This window comes from Bison bison, unplaced genomic scaffold (assembly GCF_000754665.1).
Source record: "Bison bison bison isolate TAMUID 2011002044 unplaced genomic scaffold, Bison_UMD1.0 scf7180017864452, whole genome shotgun sequence".
NCBI lineage: Eukaryota > Metazoa > Chordata > Mammalia > Artiodactyla > Bovidae > Bison > Bison bison.
This window is the reverse complement of record NW_011495014.1, coordinates 8,748,963-8,768,693: the sequence shown is the minus strand read 5'-3', so window position 1 is coordinate 8,768,693 and position 19,731 is coordinate 8,748,963. Positions and strand designations below refer to the sequence as shown.

General features: G+C 38.1%; 1 protein-coding gene across 5 annotated transcripts in view; it reads right to left on the bottom strand.

Moving 5' to 3' along the window:
- RBMS1 (RNA binding motif, single stranded interacting protein 1) overlaps nt 1–19,731 on the bottom strand; it is a 219,006-nt gene that overhangs the window by 198,886 nt on the left and 389 nt on the right. The gene's annotated exons all lie outside the window — the stretch shown is intronic.

Sequence of the window (19,731 nt, the reverse complement as noted above, 5' to 3'; positions counted from 1 at the left end):
AGCTGGACTATAAAGAAAACTGAGATCCGAAGAATTGATGCTTTTGAACTGTGGTGTTGGAGAAGACTCTTGAGAGTTCCTTGGACTGCAAGGAGACCCAACCAGTTCATCCTAAAGGAAATTAGTCCTGAATATTCATTGGTAGGACTGATTTTGAAGCTGAAACTCCAATACTTTGGCCAACTGAGGCAAAGAACTGACTCATTTGAAAAGACCCTAATGCTGGGAAAGATTGAAGGTGGGAGGAAAAGGGAACGACAGAGGATGAGATGGTTGGATGGCATCACCGACTCGATGGACATGAATTTGAGTAAACTCCAGGAGTTGGTGATGGACAGGGAGGCCTGGTGTGCTGCGGTCCATAGGGTTGCAAAGAGCCAGACGCGACTGAGCGACTGAACTGAACAGAATATCTACATCATAAAAATACATGTATTGTTTTTTTAATTGAAGTAGAGTTTTTAATGATGAGAAAGCCAGGCACAATGATCTATTTTTAAATATAACTCGGTCTAAATAAAGATAACCTACCTTTGGAAAACATATACTATATAACATAAGAGCGTTCTTGTATCTTTTGCTTTGCATTTAGTAGCCAAAAACTATAGGACCCACTCCATCTTGGGTGCATTTAACTTCATCTCCCTTTATATTCTGGTCACCAGTATTTGCAGTGTTCCTATATGTGGAGGCTGGCAATCTTAAAAAAAAACCCTACAGATGCAAGATTCAACTTCTTACTTTAAAACAGATTTCACACAAAAATTAAATCAGGTAACCTATATTTCTTTAACAGTTTACTAGAGCTTCTTGCCCAATATGACAGTCACTAGCCACCTGTGGCTAAAATTTTCAATTCAGTGTCTCAAGTCACAGAAGCCAAATTTCAGGTGCTCAGTAGCCTCCATGGGGCCAGTGGCCACTGCTTCAGAGAGTGCCAATATAGAAGATTCCTGTAGTTGTGGGACGTCCTACTGGACCGAGGGGCACCGAAGGACTGCTTTAAGGACCGAGCGTCCCAAATTTATCTTGAAATGAGATGCTTTTGATTACTTTATAATGTCGTTTCAAAGTATTTAATTATTGTGTAAAGCGAGGTCCAACTCCACCAGTAGTGAATTTTCTTAGAAAGTTATCCGCTATTGATAGCAACAGGCCTGGCAAAACGTTTTGTACATAGTAGAGTGAGTGAGTGAAGTCGCTCAGTCGTGTCCGACTCTTTTCGACCCCATGGACTGTAGCCTATCAGGCTCCTCCGTCCATGGGATTTTCCAGGCAAGCGTGCTGGAGTGGATTGCCATTTCCTTCTCCAGGGGATCTTCCCGACCCAGGAATCAAACCCGGGTCTCCTACATCACAGGCAGACGCTTTACCATCTGAGCCACCAGGGAAGCCCTGTACATAGTAAGCACTCTACTAAATATGGCTTATCTTATTCAAGGAAAAACAAAGATTTTTTAAGAAGGCAATAAGTAGCGCTGCTAACTGAAAGAAAAAAGAAAACTATTCATTAAGAAAAGTAGTAAGCAGCCATGTATTTATTTGACAAATATTTACTGCTCCCCATTCTTCAGGCTGCCTTGCCACCTTCTCCATCCTACTCTGCACCCTAGAGGTGGATCCATAATGCCTTGCATCGGAGGGATTCTCCTGCCTCTGGCGTCTTGTGGATTCCAACTGGAGAGACTCACGGGAGATCTGAAAGTGGGAGGAAAGTGAGACATGTCTGCCTAACGTGGGTGGGCCTTGGTCCTCAGCCAAAGGTCACTGCTCCTCTCAGGAAGTCCTCTTTGCAGGATACCCTTCTGGGAACTGCTCCCTCCTCTAGCCCTTCAGACCCTGTGGAGTAAAAATACCCATCTTTTGCTGGCCTCGGAACATGTCATTATCCCTTTTTGGTTTCCCTAAGTCCTGGCAACACATTGGTAAATAACCTTGTTTATTAAACATCCCTTAAATACCAACTTTAAGTATGCCATATGTTTCCTGTCAAAACCCTGACAACTATAATCACAAATCTGTCCAGACACAGTCCTAGCCCTTAGAGACCTCCAGCTAATCCTAGGTAGGACATACAGTTCTTAGAAAGGTAGCCCTTTTAAAATATTTAATTGCTTTTCAGTAATAATGCCCCATCCATATGTTATTCAAAAGTTACAAGTAAAATTTTCATTTTAATGGGCCTCTCATTTCTACATATATTTGTTATATTTAACTTGAATATTTTGTTTCTGTACTTCATGAACTGCTTATATGACAGTGACAAACTAGCTTAATAGTAGTGATGGCCTTCTAGGCATGAACAAGGAGTCTAGTGGTAAAGCAACAGACTGGGAAAATTATGTGGGTGATTTAGACTAAAAGCCCCCTTTTATCCTAATCGTGTATTTGAAACAAGAGCATTTCATCCCTAAAGAATTCTGGCTGTGTTTCATACTTCTCTTTATCATATTAGAAAACAAAAGACATGTATTCAATTTAATATGCATTTATTTAACTACTTACTATGTGCAAAACATTGCAGTAGACACAAAAAAGAACAAGATATATTTCCTGATTCTTAATGTATTAACACATTCGTATAAAGGTGAGCACATACAAATTACTGTTAGCAAAATGCTACATTAAACTGTTACTAAATGCAGTTTAAATAATTTCAGACTATGCTTTTTCTTTCCTGATAAACTCTGACTTTTTCCATATTTTCCCCTAACATGTAAACTGTATTATATTATACTGTTAATTTACTATATATTATTCTCACCTTATATAATTTTCACTAAATTCCACTCAGTGAAAGTTAACATGTAATAAGGAATGAGGAAAGATAAGATTAGTAAACTCTTATGTTCCCGTATTTTAAACATCCCAAACATGAGATTTTATCAGCTGCCCAGCAATGAGCATATACCCAATGCAGGACTGGATATATCTGCCTTAATATGCCTGTACATTCTTTAAAATGTGAGTAATCTTTGCTCTAAAGCTACATTTTGGAAAAGTTAGATGAAAGGTACTAAAATCAGAAACATTTAGTTTAGGAAGTAAACTTGGATCAGAAAAGAAATTCCATCTTTCTAAGGATAATAATTATTCCTGTGCTTATAGGAACCCTGACTCTCCTCTAAGTTACTCTGATGGAATACATATGTTTTTAACTTAAATAATGCACAAGATTTCTAAAATGTCAAGCAGGCCTATCTCTCTTGCAATGATTAAATAAGTAAAGGAAAGTAAAATCCAAAGTTACCACTTTGTTTTGGAAGCGACTCAGCAATTTACACATACCCATTTGTTGTTTAGTCCTTAAGTCATGTTCCACTCTTTGGCAGCCCATAGACTTGTAGCCCGCCAGGCTCCTCTGTCCATGGGACTTCCCAGGCAAGAATACTTGGAGTGGGTTGCCGTTCCTCCCAGGGGATTTTCCTGAATCAGGGATTGAACCTGCATCTCCTACATTGGCAGGCGGGTTCTTTACCACTGAGCCACCAGGGAAGCCCACACACACATTTTTATTATCAGCCAAATACATTGGGACAACATTTTCGTTTTTTTTTTTTTTGGCTACGTATTGTTTAACTTGATTCACTCAACCCACCTGTGAGAACTTTCTAGCCCAAGAAGTCAACTGCCCTGTAAACAGCACCCTGAGATGTTTTTAAAAGGCACATCTCTCCTCAATCTTTAAACACCCCCACCTCCTGGAAACTTCCTTGACTGTGACGCTTATCAACAAATAATGGTCCACACACAACTTGTTTTCCTTGCAGACAATGTAGAGGCCCTAACACGATGATTTTAAATTACCCACAGGCCTTTCGGTCATTTCCTTCTGTGCATGCCATGGCTTCCAGAGTTCACCCGTCATGATTACACACACTTGGAGGAAGAAAACCAAAAGCTTTAAACCAATCAGCACTGACACAGTGAGAACAAAACAAAACAAACACCAAAAGCTACTACAGTTGTACCTTTGCTCAGTCGTGCATTCCTCAGAAGTCAGCTGTAAATCTAATATGACAGAATAAACTCGTCCTTTCCAACTGACCTAAGAAAATACTTCACAAACTGTTTTTCTTAACATCTAATTACTCTTTTTAGTACACACCCTTTCTCCTGATGGCTCAACTTTAAATTACACTTTCTGTCAAAGACTTAGAAATATGTAAATGAACTTAGGAGGCATTTTCACTGACGAACATTTTATAAATTGTGGGAAAATCATTCTCTTTTTTCCTTAATATATCCCAATTTCTCTGGTATTTGACCTCCCTAAAGTGAGGTGTATAGCCAGGCATGATCTTTTCAGCTAATGTATTTAAATGAATATATGATCCAAACAGCATGAGGGCAATGCTGTGTCCAAGGAGCACACGGGCTGGTGGATGCCTCCTACTGCGTGTTTTCTTTCTCCGAGGTTTTCCACATAATTGACTAAAACGGAGCTCCTGAAACCTGACCTCGTATAAATGCAGAAGGCTGTCAACTATGTTCAAACAGCTCATGAAATAAAAAAAAAAATAAAAGAAATACTAAAGCCCAAAGTGGAGTGCTCAGCATTGAGAAGAAAGTGGTCCCATCAGAGTGGTGAATGAGGGGGTTTGGCTTTAACAAATACAGGGGGTGCTTAATCAGAGCCTCCCTGGGTTGTGTTGCTGTTTGGTGACCAAACAGGTTACAGCAGGTACAGCAGGTAGTGATGGCAGGACAGAGAAAGTTTAGTAAGAATCAAGTAGTCTGGAGTGTATCCTGCTAGTGTGGGAAAGCTTCAGGCGTGCTAAAAAAGGGAGAGGGTTTTGGCCCCAGACCCATGACTGTAAAAACAAAGACTCTCAGGAATGTGGTAAAGGAAGAATCCAGAAGGAGAACAAGGCTGTGAAGAGGCCAGAAGCCATGGAGGATAAGCAGGGCCCAGTTATGGGAGCGGTACCCAGAGCATCTTTATGGTTAGAAACAGGACGACAAAGCAGAATCAGATTTGGACACCGTTCTGGCAAACCAGCAGAAGCGGCCGTGCCCGGGGAAGGCAGTGCATAAGCCTGGCCAGCCCCACCTGCTGGGGTGACCTCTGACAGGGTGACCGCTACTAGTTTCCAACCCAAAACCAGCTGGTGACTCCGGCCCCAGTACAGCCCAGTCCAACCTCTGATAGGTTTCCTGGAATAATTAATTGCTAAGGCTGTGTGTGGCCTGCCTTCTTCTTTCCTTCCCTCCTTTAGGTCACAGCACGAACCAGTCATGTGAGGTCTGGCCCTCCTGCCACTCCACCCCCCCATCCCTCTACCCCATTTCTCCCAGCTCTGGAACTCTACTCCTGTCTCTTCACTTTGGGTAGATCTCCTCATTGGTAAAGTGAGTGGCTTGGACCAGATTATCTTAAAGTTCCTTCCAGTTCTAAGACTGTGTGATTCTTGGATGTTATAAATTCCCAGAATCATAAAATTTAGAGTTGAAAGGGACTTCAGAAGTCGTCTATTCAACCTCCTACTCAACCCAAGCTAACCTAGCCAGAACTAATAAGCTCTGAAAGTTCTATGTAGTTGTTTTTGGCTGGCTGAAGATGGCAGTAATCAAAGCTTAAAAACCTTAAATATAAAGCATGAAAAAAATACATATGAGATTTTCAGAACATCTAAGAAAGAGTTCGAAGGAGCAGAGGCCCATAGAGCAGCATATCCTATTGCTCAGAAGTTAGTATCTAAGCAGAGCTATTTCCAGCCTTTGTTTTCACAATATCCAGGTAATATTAAAAAAATAAAATCACAGGGGATGTCAAAAAATTCTCCAAACACAACTAATTTTCAAATGATACTCATGCTTATATAAGACAAGGTGACTGGATGACATGTCATCAAATAAACGAAGCCTAGAAAGGAAACTAAAGACTATAAAGGAAAAAAAAAAAAAAAGGACTATAAAGGAGAAACAGTAGTACTTTGGGATGCATTCAAGAGAAATCAAAAAGAACGTCCCATATGTTTTTAAGGGAAAAGTTTCATTTATAAACTACTTTTCAAAATTAATTTTTATCTGATAGTGAATATTCTCTTTCCCCCTTGAAAAGAATTATTTTCTTAGGATCTATGCCAACTTTCCTACTACAGATTTTGAAGGAATCATTGACTATATTTAAGAAATAAGCATCTAAAACAGTAAGTTTCCATTGTTTTATTATCAATTACTTAAAAGTGGTAAGTTCATAAATAAATGAGAAGAGATATCCTTAAAGTTTGGAAACTATCAGTTCTTCCAATACAGATGTGTAGTCTTAAAGTCAGTCCAATAAATATTCTATCAGATTTCTTTTTTTAAGAAAAATAACTTCTAAAATTTATTTTAAAAGGTAGAAGATCTAGAATACTTAAATCCACCTTGAGGAACATACCAATAATATATTGCTTTGGCAATTAAGACCATGTAGTACTGACAGAGGAATACATATGAAGCCGAACAAAGAGTCCAGAAAAAGAAACACATAAATGTGGCCCTCTGATTTACAACAAAAATGGCACTAAAATTCAAAGGAGAAAATGAAAATGTCTTTTCAATAAATCTGCTGGATCAATAAGATATTCATATGCGGGGGGCTTCCCTGGTGGCCCAGACTGTAAAGAATCTGCCTGCATGCAGGAGACCTGAGTTTGATCCCTGGGTTGGGAAGATCCCCTGCTGAAAGAAATAACTACCCACTCCAGTATTCTTGTCTGGAGAATTCCATGGACAGAGAAGCCTGGCGGGCTACAGTCATGGGATCACAAAGAGTCGGACACGACCGAGCAACTAACACACACATACCGGGGGAAAATGAATCTCGACCTCATCCACACACACAAACATTAATTAGAAATAGATTGCAGACCTAATGTGAAAGATAAAATACAGCTCCTGGAAGAAAATATAGGAATATATCTTCATGACCTTAAAGTAAGCAAAGATTTCTTAAACAAAAAAGCAATGATCATAAATCATAAATGGAACTTAAAATTAAAAACTTCTATTTATTAAAAGATAGTAATCAGATAATGAAAGAGAAAACTGAAAATCGGGAGCAGATACTTTAAAAACACACACATATGTGTGTTTTTATATATATACACACAAATCATTCGTCAGATATATATCTGACGAATGATTTGTATCCAGACTTTATTAAAAATCCTAAAACTAATAAAAAGGACAACCCAATATAAAAAAGTGAGGAAAAAGGTTGAGTTTTAAGTTATGTGAATTATATTTAATAAAGCTGTTATGTTTAAGAAGTGAGCAAAATACTTGAAAGCCACTTCACAAAAGAGGATATCCAACTGACCGATAAAGACATGAAAAAGTGCTCAACATCATTAATCATCACGGAAATGCAAATTAAAACCATACTGAGATACCACCCACCAGAAGGGCTAAAATTAAAAAGACAGACAATACCAAGTGTTACTGACATGTAGAATAGCTTTCTCACACTTTGCCAACAGGAACAGAAAATGGTAGCATCGACCATTTTAGGTGAACACACATACATTCTATGACCCACCAGTTCCTCTCTTATGAGTAAATGGGTATGTTGACCAAATGGTATGAACAAGAATAATTACAGCAATTTTATTCATAATAGCTCCACAGTGAAATAATCTAAATGCCCATTAATAGTAGAACAGATAAAAATTGTGATATATTCTGTGATACAATACTGCCAAGTCGCTTCAGTCGTGTCCAACTCTGTGCGACCCCATGGACTGCAGCCTACCAGGCTTCTCTGTCCATGGGATTCTCCAGGCAAGAACACTGGAGTGGGCTGCCATTTTCTTCTCCAGATACAATACTACACAGCATTAAAAAAAAGAACCGACGGTTATACTTAACAACATGGATGAATGAAATCAAAGCAATGATGAGCTAAAGAGACCAGACACAAAAGGATACATCCCTTTGTAGCCTATAGGATTTCATTTGTATGACATACAAGAATGCGCTTAGTCGCTCAGTCGTGTCCGACTCTTTGCGGCCCCACAAACTGTAGCCCACCAGGCTGCTCTGTCCATGGGCTTTCTCCAGGCAGGAATACTGGAGTGGGTTGCCATGTCTCCCTCCAGGGGATCATCCCAAACCAGGGATCAAACCCAGGTCTCCCACATTGCAGGTGGATTCTTTACCATCTGAGCCACCAGGAATTCATTTATGACATACAAGAATAGGCAAAACCGATCTACAAGGATAGAAATAAGGCTAGCAGAAACCTCTGGGGAGGATACACTGAGAAGGGCATGAAGGTGCCTTGTGGGTGCTGGAAGTGTCAGACAATGACCTGGGTAGCTGTTACATGAGCATATTATATTCAAAATGTGTGTGCTATATTGTTTACGTGTGTGTGTGTGTGTGTGTTCTACCTCAAATAAAAATTTTAAATAAACAGGAAAGTAAATAAAATGATCTCATTGTGCTCCATGACGGCAGGAATCATGCCTTATTTACATATTTGCACCTTCCAGGGCCTAATACAATGCCTGCTCAGTGTTTGTTGAATTTAATTAAATTGCCCACCAGGCAGCTCCAACTCTATGATCTTCGCTAGATGATTTTTGTCCATGTCTGAGTGGTCAAGAGAAGAACTAGAGTTGTGTGCTTGCTTCCTGCAGACTCTTTTTAAATTCCCAATGCGTTCATGTTTAAAATATCTGGCGCTTTTTTTTTTCTTTTCCAAAAAGGGAAATAGGAGTATTTGCATATTGAAAAACAACCCCATTTGCAGGGTTTAACTAGATTCAAATCAAAAAGGCAAAGGAAGAGGAAACAAAGAAAGGTACTCCTGTGGCGCCCTAGAAAGCAGATGTTCATTAGGGCCCAGACACACGGATGATGATCACCATGTGCTTATCTGAACGAGCTATCTTCAGAACACACAGTCAAATCAAATTTTGAAGGCTCAAAGGATATTCACTGAAGAATATCCCGAATTGCTGGGACATGAATTTGAATTTGGTGACAGAAACAGAGGGGTAGAAAAGAGCACCAGATATCACTCTCTGTTATTTGAAATCCTATTTGTATGCTAAGATATAATCTATTCTTTTAAAAAATAAGCAGTTGAAGTCAACATTTAAGATTTCTGCTATTAAAATTAAAATCTGAGAAACTATTACCAAGTAAGAAACACAGATTTATGCCAATCAAAAAAAAAAAAACTTTTGTGATTATTTTTAGATAAATAATAATTTAGTGAAATATTCAAGAAACTGAAAAAATGGTCATATATGATTTTTAAATTTATGAGTGAACAAAAAAAGTATGCAGCTTACCATTTCACTATGTCATATTTAAGTTCCAATCTTCTTTGGAGTACACATTTGGCATCAAAACACTTTTTATTCTGCTAATTATGTTCTCTTTTGCTCAAAGTCTTACATCATGTCTGTGCTTCTATAACACTTGTTGTTATTTAGCCAGTAAGTCGAGTTTGACTCTTTGCGACCCCATGAACTGTAGCTCACCAGGCTCCTCTGCTCATGAGCTTTCCCAGGCAAGAATACTTGAGTGAGTTGCCATTCCCTTCTCCAGGGGATTTTCCCAACCCAGGGATTGAACCCTGCTTGGCAGAATTCTTTACCATCAAGTCACCGCCAAATACAATTTTATTTAAATTTTCCCTATAAAATTGGATAAGGAATCAGAAATAAAAATCTGATTCAAAGAGGGAACTGAAGTTAGCAAATTCTTAATCATAATCTATAAAGCAAAGATTTCTTTTTTTTACCCAAATTAAGTCAGACCCACTTGGTCCCTTATTTGGGCAGATGCAGTGGGAGTAGCTTGGAAGCAGCCATCACCCTGGCAGATCCACCAGGAGCACACAAACCCCTGGCTGCTCAGAATTCAGTGCACAGTGGGACTACTGTCACTGTGCAGGAAGAAAAGGTAAAAGTAGAAATGGAGGAAAAAGGAAGGAGGGAGGGTGGGATAAGGAGATGAGAGAGAAGAAGCGCACTTGGGAGATCGCCCAAACCCATGGACTTCATCCCTCCTTTGCAGGCTCTTGGACCATGTCGAGCTCTTCACCTCAGAGTCAAACCACAATCCACAAACAAATACCAAAGGATCCATGGTCTGAGTTGTCTTCTTAAGCACAGACTGGTTCCATTTTTGTCCTCTTTTCAGGGTAGGATTCTTAACCAGTGCTCCATAGGTTGAGTCTCAGTAAAAATCTGAGGTTAATGGGACTGTGCCATCATCAGATGCTCAAGGTTTGGTCCATCTTAGTCAAAGCTACGGTTTTTCCAGTATTCATGTATGAATGTGAGAGTTGGACTATAAAGAAAGCTGAGCGCCAAAGAATTGAGGCTTTTGAACTGTGGTGTTGGAGAAGACTCTTGAGAGTCGCTTGGACTGCAAGAAGATGCAACCAGTCCATTCTAAGGGAGATCAGTCCTGAATATTCATTGGAAGGACTGATGCTGAAGCTGAAACTCCAATACTTTGGCCACCTGATGTGAAAAACTGACTCATTTGAAAAGACCCTGATGCTGGGAAAGACTGAAGGTAGAAGGAGAAGAGGATGACAGAGGATGAGATGGTTGGATGGCATCACTGACTCAATGGACATGAGTTTGAGTAAGCTCTGGGATTTGGTGATGGACAGGGAGGCCTGGTGTGCTACAGTCTATGGGGTTGCAAAGAGTCCGACACGACTGAGCGACTGAACTGAACTGAAGAGTTATGAAGCACTGTCGGACCAGGACTTGCTGGAAATAGAAGTGATGGCACTGGACGATGATTTCTTTGTCTTTTGGTTTCTTTCTTGTTACCAGCCTCAAGAGCTGTTTGCCTGATTCAGTGCTACAGAAGAGGAGAGAAGTTGGCAAGGCTATAGTAATCTAGCCTGTGATGAGCTAGGGATGCAAAACCCTACTTCTTAGAATCTAGCCTTGAACTACTTTATAAAATTGAGGGTGGGCTAGGAGGAAGGAGAACAAGAGATTATCTGTGAGGCCAGCACAGGAAAAGAAAACAAGTATGTGGGGAGCTAGTCTCAGGAGTGAGGAGTGAGCAGGGCCCCCAAGGCTTAACCCAGCGAGAAGCTCTAGCGCCCACAAGTCCCACTTCCACAAATCCCTGCCCCTTGTGACTTTACAAGCCATACCTCCCTCCTCTTCTTAAAACCAGTCCCCAGTCCAGTAAGCTCAAAAGCCCTGTTGAGGGACTACGGGGAGCTCCAGTCTTCCCACTGCCCCTCAGGTGAATTAAGAAAAACTTCTCACTACCCGCAAAAGGGGGCAAAGGGCGGGGGTACTCGGAGTTCCAACCCTGAATACTTACCCTCCTCCTCCAGGAAACATTGTTCCTTATGATGATTTGGTTCTATGCATGAGTGCATGCATGCTAAAGTTGCTTCAGTTGGCGTCAGACTCTGTGCAACCCTATGGGTTGCATTCTGCCAGGCTATCTGTCCATGGGATTCTCCAGGAAAGAACACTGGAGTGAGTTGCCATGTCCTTCCCAGGGAAGCTTGGCAGGTGGGTTCTTGACCACTAGCACCACCTGGGAAGCACATGTGGTAGGACCAATAATAACAACTATATGTGAACTATAAAGTGGGCTACTTTCACAGGCCCATATGGGTTGGCTGGGAATCCTTTAATGAAAGATAACAATTTATATATGAAATATACTAGATGAATTTCAAGTACTAAGTGATATGTGAACTTTTTGGAACAAAACTTATTGGAAAAACAATTCATTTTTAAGATAAGCTATACCCAATCACAGAAAAATCACATAGCATTCTAAAAAATACCATTTGCCTAGCAATAGAATTTCTGTTAGAGAAGTTTCTCTTCTAGCCAGTTCTTTTTGTGTGTTGCTGTTGTTGTTAATAAAAGTATGCAAATAATCATGTAGAATAAAGCCCAAGAACTGATTGAGACAAGGAACTTTTTTTCTTAAGGCTTCCATTTTTTAAACAATGAAATTAATCAAAGTTGTGCTCTGTAGGTGGCAGAGGGGACTTTGGGAGTATTTCAGTTAAAGACCTGAAAATAAATACTGGCAAATTTTCCTTTCTATAAATGTCTGCGTTTGTCAAAAGCCTGTTTGGTACTGAATGTAAATTACTGCTGAGAAGACAAAGGTAAAGTTGGTGGTATTACAAATTTCTGATATGATGTACTTCTCCTTGTAACCAAATATTTTATGAGACTTTATTTCAAACTGTGAAAATATTTCACTGTTATTCCACATACGAAGAAGGCTTTAGAGGTTTTTCAGCACAAATATTCTCTTAATTACAACTCTCAAAATTACCATGTTTAAAAAGTGTTAAATGGGGGGAATAGTATATTGTCATTTAAGGAGCTTAAGTACAATAGAAATGTAGGTTTATGATCTAAAATTCTTTTTTGGCAATTTTGATTTCCCTCCCAAAAAACTCAAGTTCAGAAAAAGCATAGAATTCTATGATGTATCCATCGAACTATGTCCATTCCAATTAGTAATTTTCAACTTATAAAAAACAAAATCAGTATCATATAAAGTGGATCTACCCACTTGGGAGAGCTGGGAAGATGATGTATTTTTTCTTCAAGATTGGTAAAAATTATTCATGATATCTATGAAATAATCTTGTTTTGTTGCACAAAAACTCTTCCTGAAATCATCTTTTTTTTTTTCCTCGACCCAGTAGCCCAATAGCACGTGTTGGTCAAAGGGTAGTCCGAAGGGTGGGCTCAGTGTCCCATACTGAGGCCAGAGGATAATATGACTCCTGAAGGACTCAGACCCACTGCAAAGCTCATTTAAAAAATTAAAGCTAGAAAATGATGAAATAAAGAGAATTAAAAAACTATAATCTTAAAAGATCAGGAATAATTTAAAAATCTGTTATTTTCTGAAGAAATGTCAACTCACACTAAACACATTATCACCATGTAGATTGCAGGCACACAATGACGCCTAACAACTCCAAACAACACTAACAAATTAGAAGAAATAAACATCACTTCAAATGATAAAAGTAAAAGAATAAAAGTAAAATTTCCATATCACAATTATGTCATCATTTAAGGATTACATTTCCAGCCTGTCTCAACCCTAATAGGTGGGCTTAATAGTATATTCGTAAGCATAAAACTGGAAACATAATAATGTAAAATAAGGTAATTGAATATGAAACTTTGAGGAGAAGGAGTTAAGATAAAGTATGAAAAAGTGATATTCTTTAAAACTCTAAGTAGTCATAAGAGGATTACAGAGCAGAAAATAGAAAAAAAAATGGTGATTATCAATTTAAGAAATTTTCATTCATTAATCTAAAGCCCATTTCGCTATAAAATTCCCAGGTTTGTTGTAGCTTTTTTAACCACTTTACCTTTTCTCACAATACACATGACAGTTTTTAATCCCACATGTGGATCAGAGAGCCTTCCTGTCACTCAGACCCTTGGTTGCTATGCTGTCTTCCCAGGTGAACTATTTTGAAAATATTCTTTGCTTATGTCTTAAACGTGTCTATTCTGTCTTTGCTGGCAGCTGGACAGCAGGGACCAGATATGATACTCCCTTACCTTTCCCAGTACCCAAAGCAGACAATGGTGCTCTAGGGTGATTAAGGAAATACAATCTCTTCGTTAGTATTATAACCCTTCAAGAGCCTAAGCAATTTCCCACAAACACCAGCTTCAAATTTAGCCTAATTCCAGAATAGAGCCATTGCAGGCAATCATCCACAAGACGTTGATTTTGTGTGTTTACAGTGAAAATGTTAGTCGATCAGTCATGTCCGACTCTTTGCAACCCCATGGACTATAGTCCACCAGGTTCCTCTACCCATGGCATTCTCCAGGCAAGCATACAGAAGTGGGTAGTCATTCCCTTCTCCAGAGGATCTTCCCAATCCAGGGATTGGACCCGAGTCTCCCACATTGTAGGCAGATTCTTTACCATCTGAGCCACCTGGAAAGCCACAGTACCAGATTTACAGGCAAGTTAATTGTTCATATTAGCATCTAATCTCTCTTTTAGAATCTAGCTTTTCACATACATCATCCAGAAGACTGTTCTCCCTCCTCTAAAATGGCAAATGCATGCATTTAAGAATTAGCTAGAAGACAATATACGGAGAACAAGAATGTTCAGTTTTAGACTGAACAGTTTCTCCTCTTAGAGGTCTAGATGTTGATTTTTGTCCCCCTTTTCTTTCTCACCATCTTTGATACACTTTTTTTCCAATGCTTGTTTGAAAATGTTAAATATTCATATAATTATGTTAAGGAGACTAGGTGCATTAAGCAAAAATAAGGAATTCAATTATGTAAGATACATGTTTAGCTTGCTAGCTTGGCTGTCAGCATTCTCTCTCTTTACACCTTCCCCCACATATCTACCTGATTAAGAAATGACTTAGTTTCTGTTCTCAAATCTGTGTGTGTGTGCTCAAATCTGCATGTGTGTTTGACACATACACTCTATAAGAAGGCATTTTGCTGTGTATCATCGGACCAAACTCTGGGTGGTAAATGTTTGTATCATCCAACTGCTGCTTCTCCCAAGGCACAAGGTTTTACCACTTACTTGTTAAAACGATACAGCAGAGAAATCAGGACATTTACATTCATTCCACATAAAATCCCCAAGCCCAATGCTCAATTTTGAATATGCAGCATAATTGTGTACCAAATATTATGGCACTGAATTTAAATCACTGACATATCATTACTACATTTTCTTTAAGTAATGTTACATTGAATAAAACACCTCCACTTAAGAACAAGTGAGTATGTTCCTGTTTATTCCTATAATATCCCAATGAATGTAATAAAAAACTAGGTAGCTAAATGTCATATTTAGGGTAATACACTTAGTAACACAGATAATTATAATTCTGAACAACTTGAGGCTAGTTTATATTTTAGTTATTATTCATTAAATGAATAAATGTTTTTACCACATCTGAAATATACTGGGAAAAAAAAAAGGATTTTCTTGAAAATTAAGCAGAAAAAGTTTGAATTGTGTTGGTAGGGGCCAGTTGTAAGAGGCAAATACATGCTGAGTAACCAATTCATCACATGTAACATTTCCCTCTTTGATATAACACAATGAGGTCTTTTTTTCTGGTGCCATAGTCTTTAATAAAGACTGTAAAAAAAAAAAAAAGGTACTTTGATTTCATAAATTAAGCATGGACCAATTGATATGTAATTCATCTTAGTGATCTTCATAAAATGAAAGTTTTCATTACAGGAACAAGATAAATTAAAATTCAAATCAAACTATATTGAGATTTCATTAGAAAATTAGGCTGGGTTATTATATTTGTAAATTTTGGTCTATAATTTTTTTCTGATCTAAGAAAATTTTGCATGTACTTATTCAGAATATAATAGTAACAAGCATTTACTTAGCACCTAGTGTTCTGCAAATCAAATAAGAAATACAGACAGCTGATAGCCTTTGAAAAGAGATTCAACGTAGGATCAGGAGACCACGCTAGGGGAAAATAAACTTTAGGGGACTGAGAATCCAATAAAAAGCAAACTAGACAAGAAATCCCTCATTTTTAAAAAAATGAATGATATTTAGGTGTCCATATCATTTTAACTTCCATTCTAGATCTTCCTCACATAGTTTTTATTGGTTAAGAAGATATAGGGGAAAAAAGGAATTTTCATTTCTAGCAAATCCTTCTTTAGTAAAAAGAAAGGGGAAAAGGTCCTGCTGTCTAGCGTAAAGACCTAGAACTTAAAATTTCAGTCTTCATTAAGTAAGCTGGGGTAATTAATAGTTCCAAGAAACTATTAAGCAAAACACAAAGACTAAGCAACATATCAAAAAGCTTAAAACTTTTTGTCATGAAAGTGTATTACATGGGAATTGCCATATTTTAATTTAAATCTGAAGCCAAGATCACCATATATGTAAAGTATATCTGGTTATACTGATACTAAATAATTGATTGCTTTCCTCCTTTTCTTCACTTATCTTTTCCCTGTTCCATTCTAATAGTGTAAGATTTGGCTTCCAACATATAAAAAATAATAGATATTATGGCAATTTAAAAGAAATGGCTATCCAAGGGGAAGGATCCTATAATATTACATTATAATGCATCTTCATTTTAGCATTTCCATGACCCTGAGTCTTCCAACACTACTTCCAGATAGCCACAATATCTCAGCCACTTATGAAAAGAAAGTATATTCTTCATATAAAATATTGTATTAATGTGTTGATGCATTTCAACAAACTTTATTCATTCCCCAAACACAGTTACTTCTCAGGACACAAAGCACCCCAAGTCTTAATATCATGCCACTGTACCTCCAATCCACCTTAATATACTCAGTAGTTCCATGTATCAAATCATGACCCCTAATTCCTAAAGAAACAGACTGATACAATATTCATGTGGTTACAACTAAGGAAAAATTAAAGAATTCAACAAAGCATTAATGTACCCAAAAATTCAATTCAGAAAAAGCTTTTTTCCTAGTAGTTTCATTAATAGAATACCAAATTATGTTGCTCAATATTTTTCAGATTTTTAGGCTAGGTTCAGGTATCTTCTCTGGCATACACCTACACAAAAATAGTTTTAAAACAAACATTTGTTTTAGAAAAAAACATTTTTCTAGTGTAGATCATCTCTTACACAAAACAATCTATGAATAAAGATCACAAATGAGTCAAATTGCTTGTAGATGGTACAAAATATCAACTAACCATTAAAGAACGTTTTGTACTTCCCTTTCTTCAAAAGAACTAGAATAAGTATTTCAATTCCCATAAATATTTGTATACATATATTGGTAGTAATATACATCATGGTATTTTTGAAACAAACAGAATTCAAGGGTTTCCTTTACGATAAGTGAAAATGTCTACATACAAAATTTTAATTAAAATATATCAAATTGTCAGAATGTTTCCTGTGTATCTGAAAAGTAGATACCAAATTTAACTTTCAATAATACACAATATCTCTTAATAATTTAGAAAATCCTTCAAAACAATACGTGCTTATACTTATGAAGCTACATCAACCTATAACTTAGAATGGATGTGTCAAGTGATAAAGAGACTCCTGCTGTGATAAGACCATCCTTACAGAGAAATACAAAAAACTCAACAAGCGTGTAAAATCAGGTTACTTGCAATCTCTGTTACTCTGCACTAAGGTATTATAAAAATTTTGGAGTCCTTCATTTCCACCCCATGTCCAACCCTTCCATAATATCCTCTATTTTACTTTATGTTTATTGCATCTGTATTACTATTCTTTTTCTGTCAAAGTATAACGCACACAAATATGGTCACATGCTGTAACACAGCTCCATAATTTTTTGGTTACTAATTGTTAATAGAATGCAGAAGTAACTAATACGTTTCTATAGAGAAACATTACTAAATAAATTTTTCAAAACAGACTGATTGGATGATTAACATAAGAAAAATTATTTGACATATGATAACTTTTTAAAGTATGGTAACAAAACTGATTTTCAAGTGCCATTTTCATTGGTATCTATTCCTTTTGAGGAAAAGAAATCCCATCCATTTATTCTTTCTCGATTCAAAACAATCACATCCATCTCTTGATCACAAGGCTAAGTCAAATATCACTTGGTAAACAACCACACCATTCTTCAGTTTTTGATATAGCTTCCAAACAGAAGTTTCAAAACAACTCTGTCTAGCAAACACATCACTGTACTTTAAACGGTGATGCTACCTATCCCATATTTCAAGAGGGTTAGAACACAAACACACACAGAGGCAAGGATCATCACTGTAGACCACGGATACTACGTCAGTTTATTAACTCTTCAGGTAGAATAGGTTAACACTTGTTTTTAAACTAACTACAGATCAAATCAGGTCTCTATTTTTTTTAATGATTCACAATACCATGTTACCAAGAAATAGATTAGAAAAGGGAGGGGAAAAAAGGCTATGTGTACTGAATTATGCTTATCTAAAATCTGCATCTAGTCCTTTACATTTTAGGAGATGCCTCTTCTTGAGATAATCAAGATTCTTTACAACAGGGAATTTAGATTTAATTATCAAACTTTAATACCATGTTATATAGGTCAAGTGAGTATGTCTGTCTTTCTCCGGAAACAAAGAGATTCAGAGTAATAGGATTTCAGATTTCAGAGTATAAACAGCAAGATATGTTTTGAGACTGTCATTTACTGTAACACAAATCAATATTAAATGCTTTATGCAGGAAGCACACTTTCAGAAAATGGGCCCTAAAGCTTTCTGGGATCCGACCCTAATTACTAGAGCAGGCTCTTGCCGTTTGTCTCTCTCTTCAATTATTTACGGGGCAAAAAAGAGCCAAATGGCATTGCATTAGCTATATTAAATACTATGTACTTGGTTTCTAACTTACTAATGGTACATAAAAATTACTAAGGTGAATGTGCCTGTAGAAACACAGTCTTTTTTTCTTCACCTGAGTGTATGGTATTTATTATTCATAAAGTTAAGTGTTGAACAGGCTGTCCTTTAGGTACCCAATGCTGCATAATTTAAACAAATGCATTAAACATATATGATATCTAAAAGGTAGTGCATTGATTACACCTCAAAATTTCTCCGAACAACTTATATTTACAGTGTAGTTCACCAAAATATGGGTACCGCCCTCCAGTCCCTGAAAACAAATATAGAGGCTACCACACAAAAATGAGTAATGGGTATCCTTACTGCTACCATCTTGCTGCTTTCTGGCGATTATTGGGGAGGGGGTGAAAATGAGGTCCTTGAGGGATAAAAAATTTCAGGTCTCTATGCGGAAGAGTGTCATTTTACCTACAGGGACACATGCAGAACAATGATGTAGGTACATTACATGGACCACACACACTGTAAGAAAGAAAGGCTTATCGAAGTTGAATCAGAGATTCTCTGCACCAGGCCTGAATTGCCCTCTGCCAGCAAGCAGGGCATGATAACAACCTTCCAGAGAAAGTTCAGAGGCTGTACCCACACTTGATTCTTTTGTAATCTGGAAGGGCACCAGGAGTCCAGATAGGAGATGCTAACAGCTGACGACATCTTTTGCATCCAACTTTCGCCCTCCCAAACTGGAAAAAAGCTTCCAAAGCAGCGAAACCCTCACTTTTCATGGACCCAATAATTTTTTAAAATGAGTTCAGAAGGCATCAAATTCTTATAGTAAAAATAAGATAGTTCCACTAACAACGTACCCAGGGTCCCTAGAAAGCCAGGCGCAATTTGTATGACTACATGTCATCTGCTGTGTTACTTAAGTATGTACCAAAGCCACTTCTGAGAAAGCACCACTGAAAATCGATCTGTAGGTAAACATATAAGGTAGCATTTTTCAAAACTAAATACGAAGTCACTTCTTTCTCTGCATCGAAATCTGCCCATTGTCCCTCCTTTGCAGAAGCTACAGGGAAGATTAAAAGGGACATCAATGAACGCTGAGTGAACTTTGGCCACTTTCCTACCCAAAACACCAGCGTAAAAGTAGAAATCAGTAACCAGGTGAAGTGCCACAGCGCACAAAGATCAAGGCGAGGGGCGGGCGCGCAGGGCCGGAGGCGGGGAGGGAAAAGTCCCGTCCCCCGCTGGAGCCCCAGTCATCGCGCGCGCGGGAGACTGAGGGGCGTCCCCGGGGGGCGGGAGGTTCGGCGCCACTCCGAGGGAAGCCGAGAGTTACCGCTCGCCGGGCGAGGCCCAGGAGAAGGGGTCGAAGATCTGCGCCCCCAG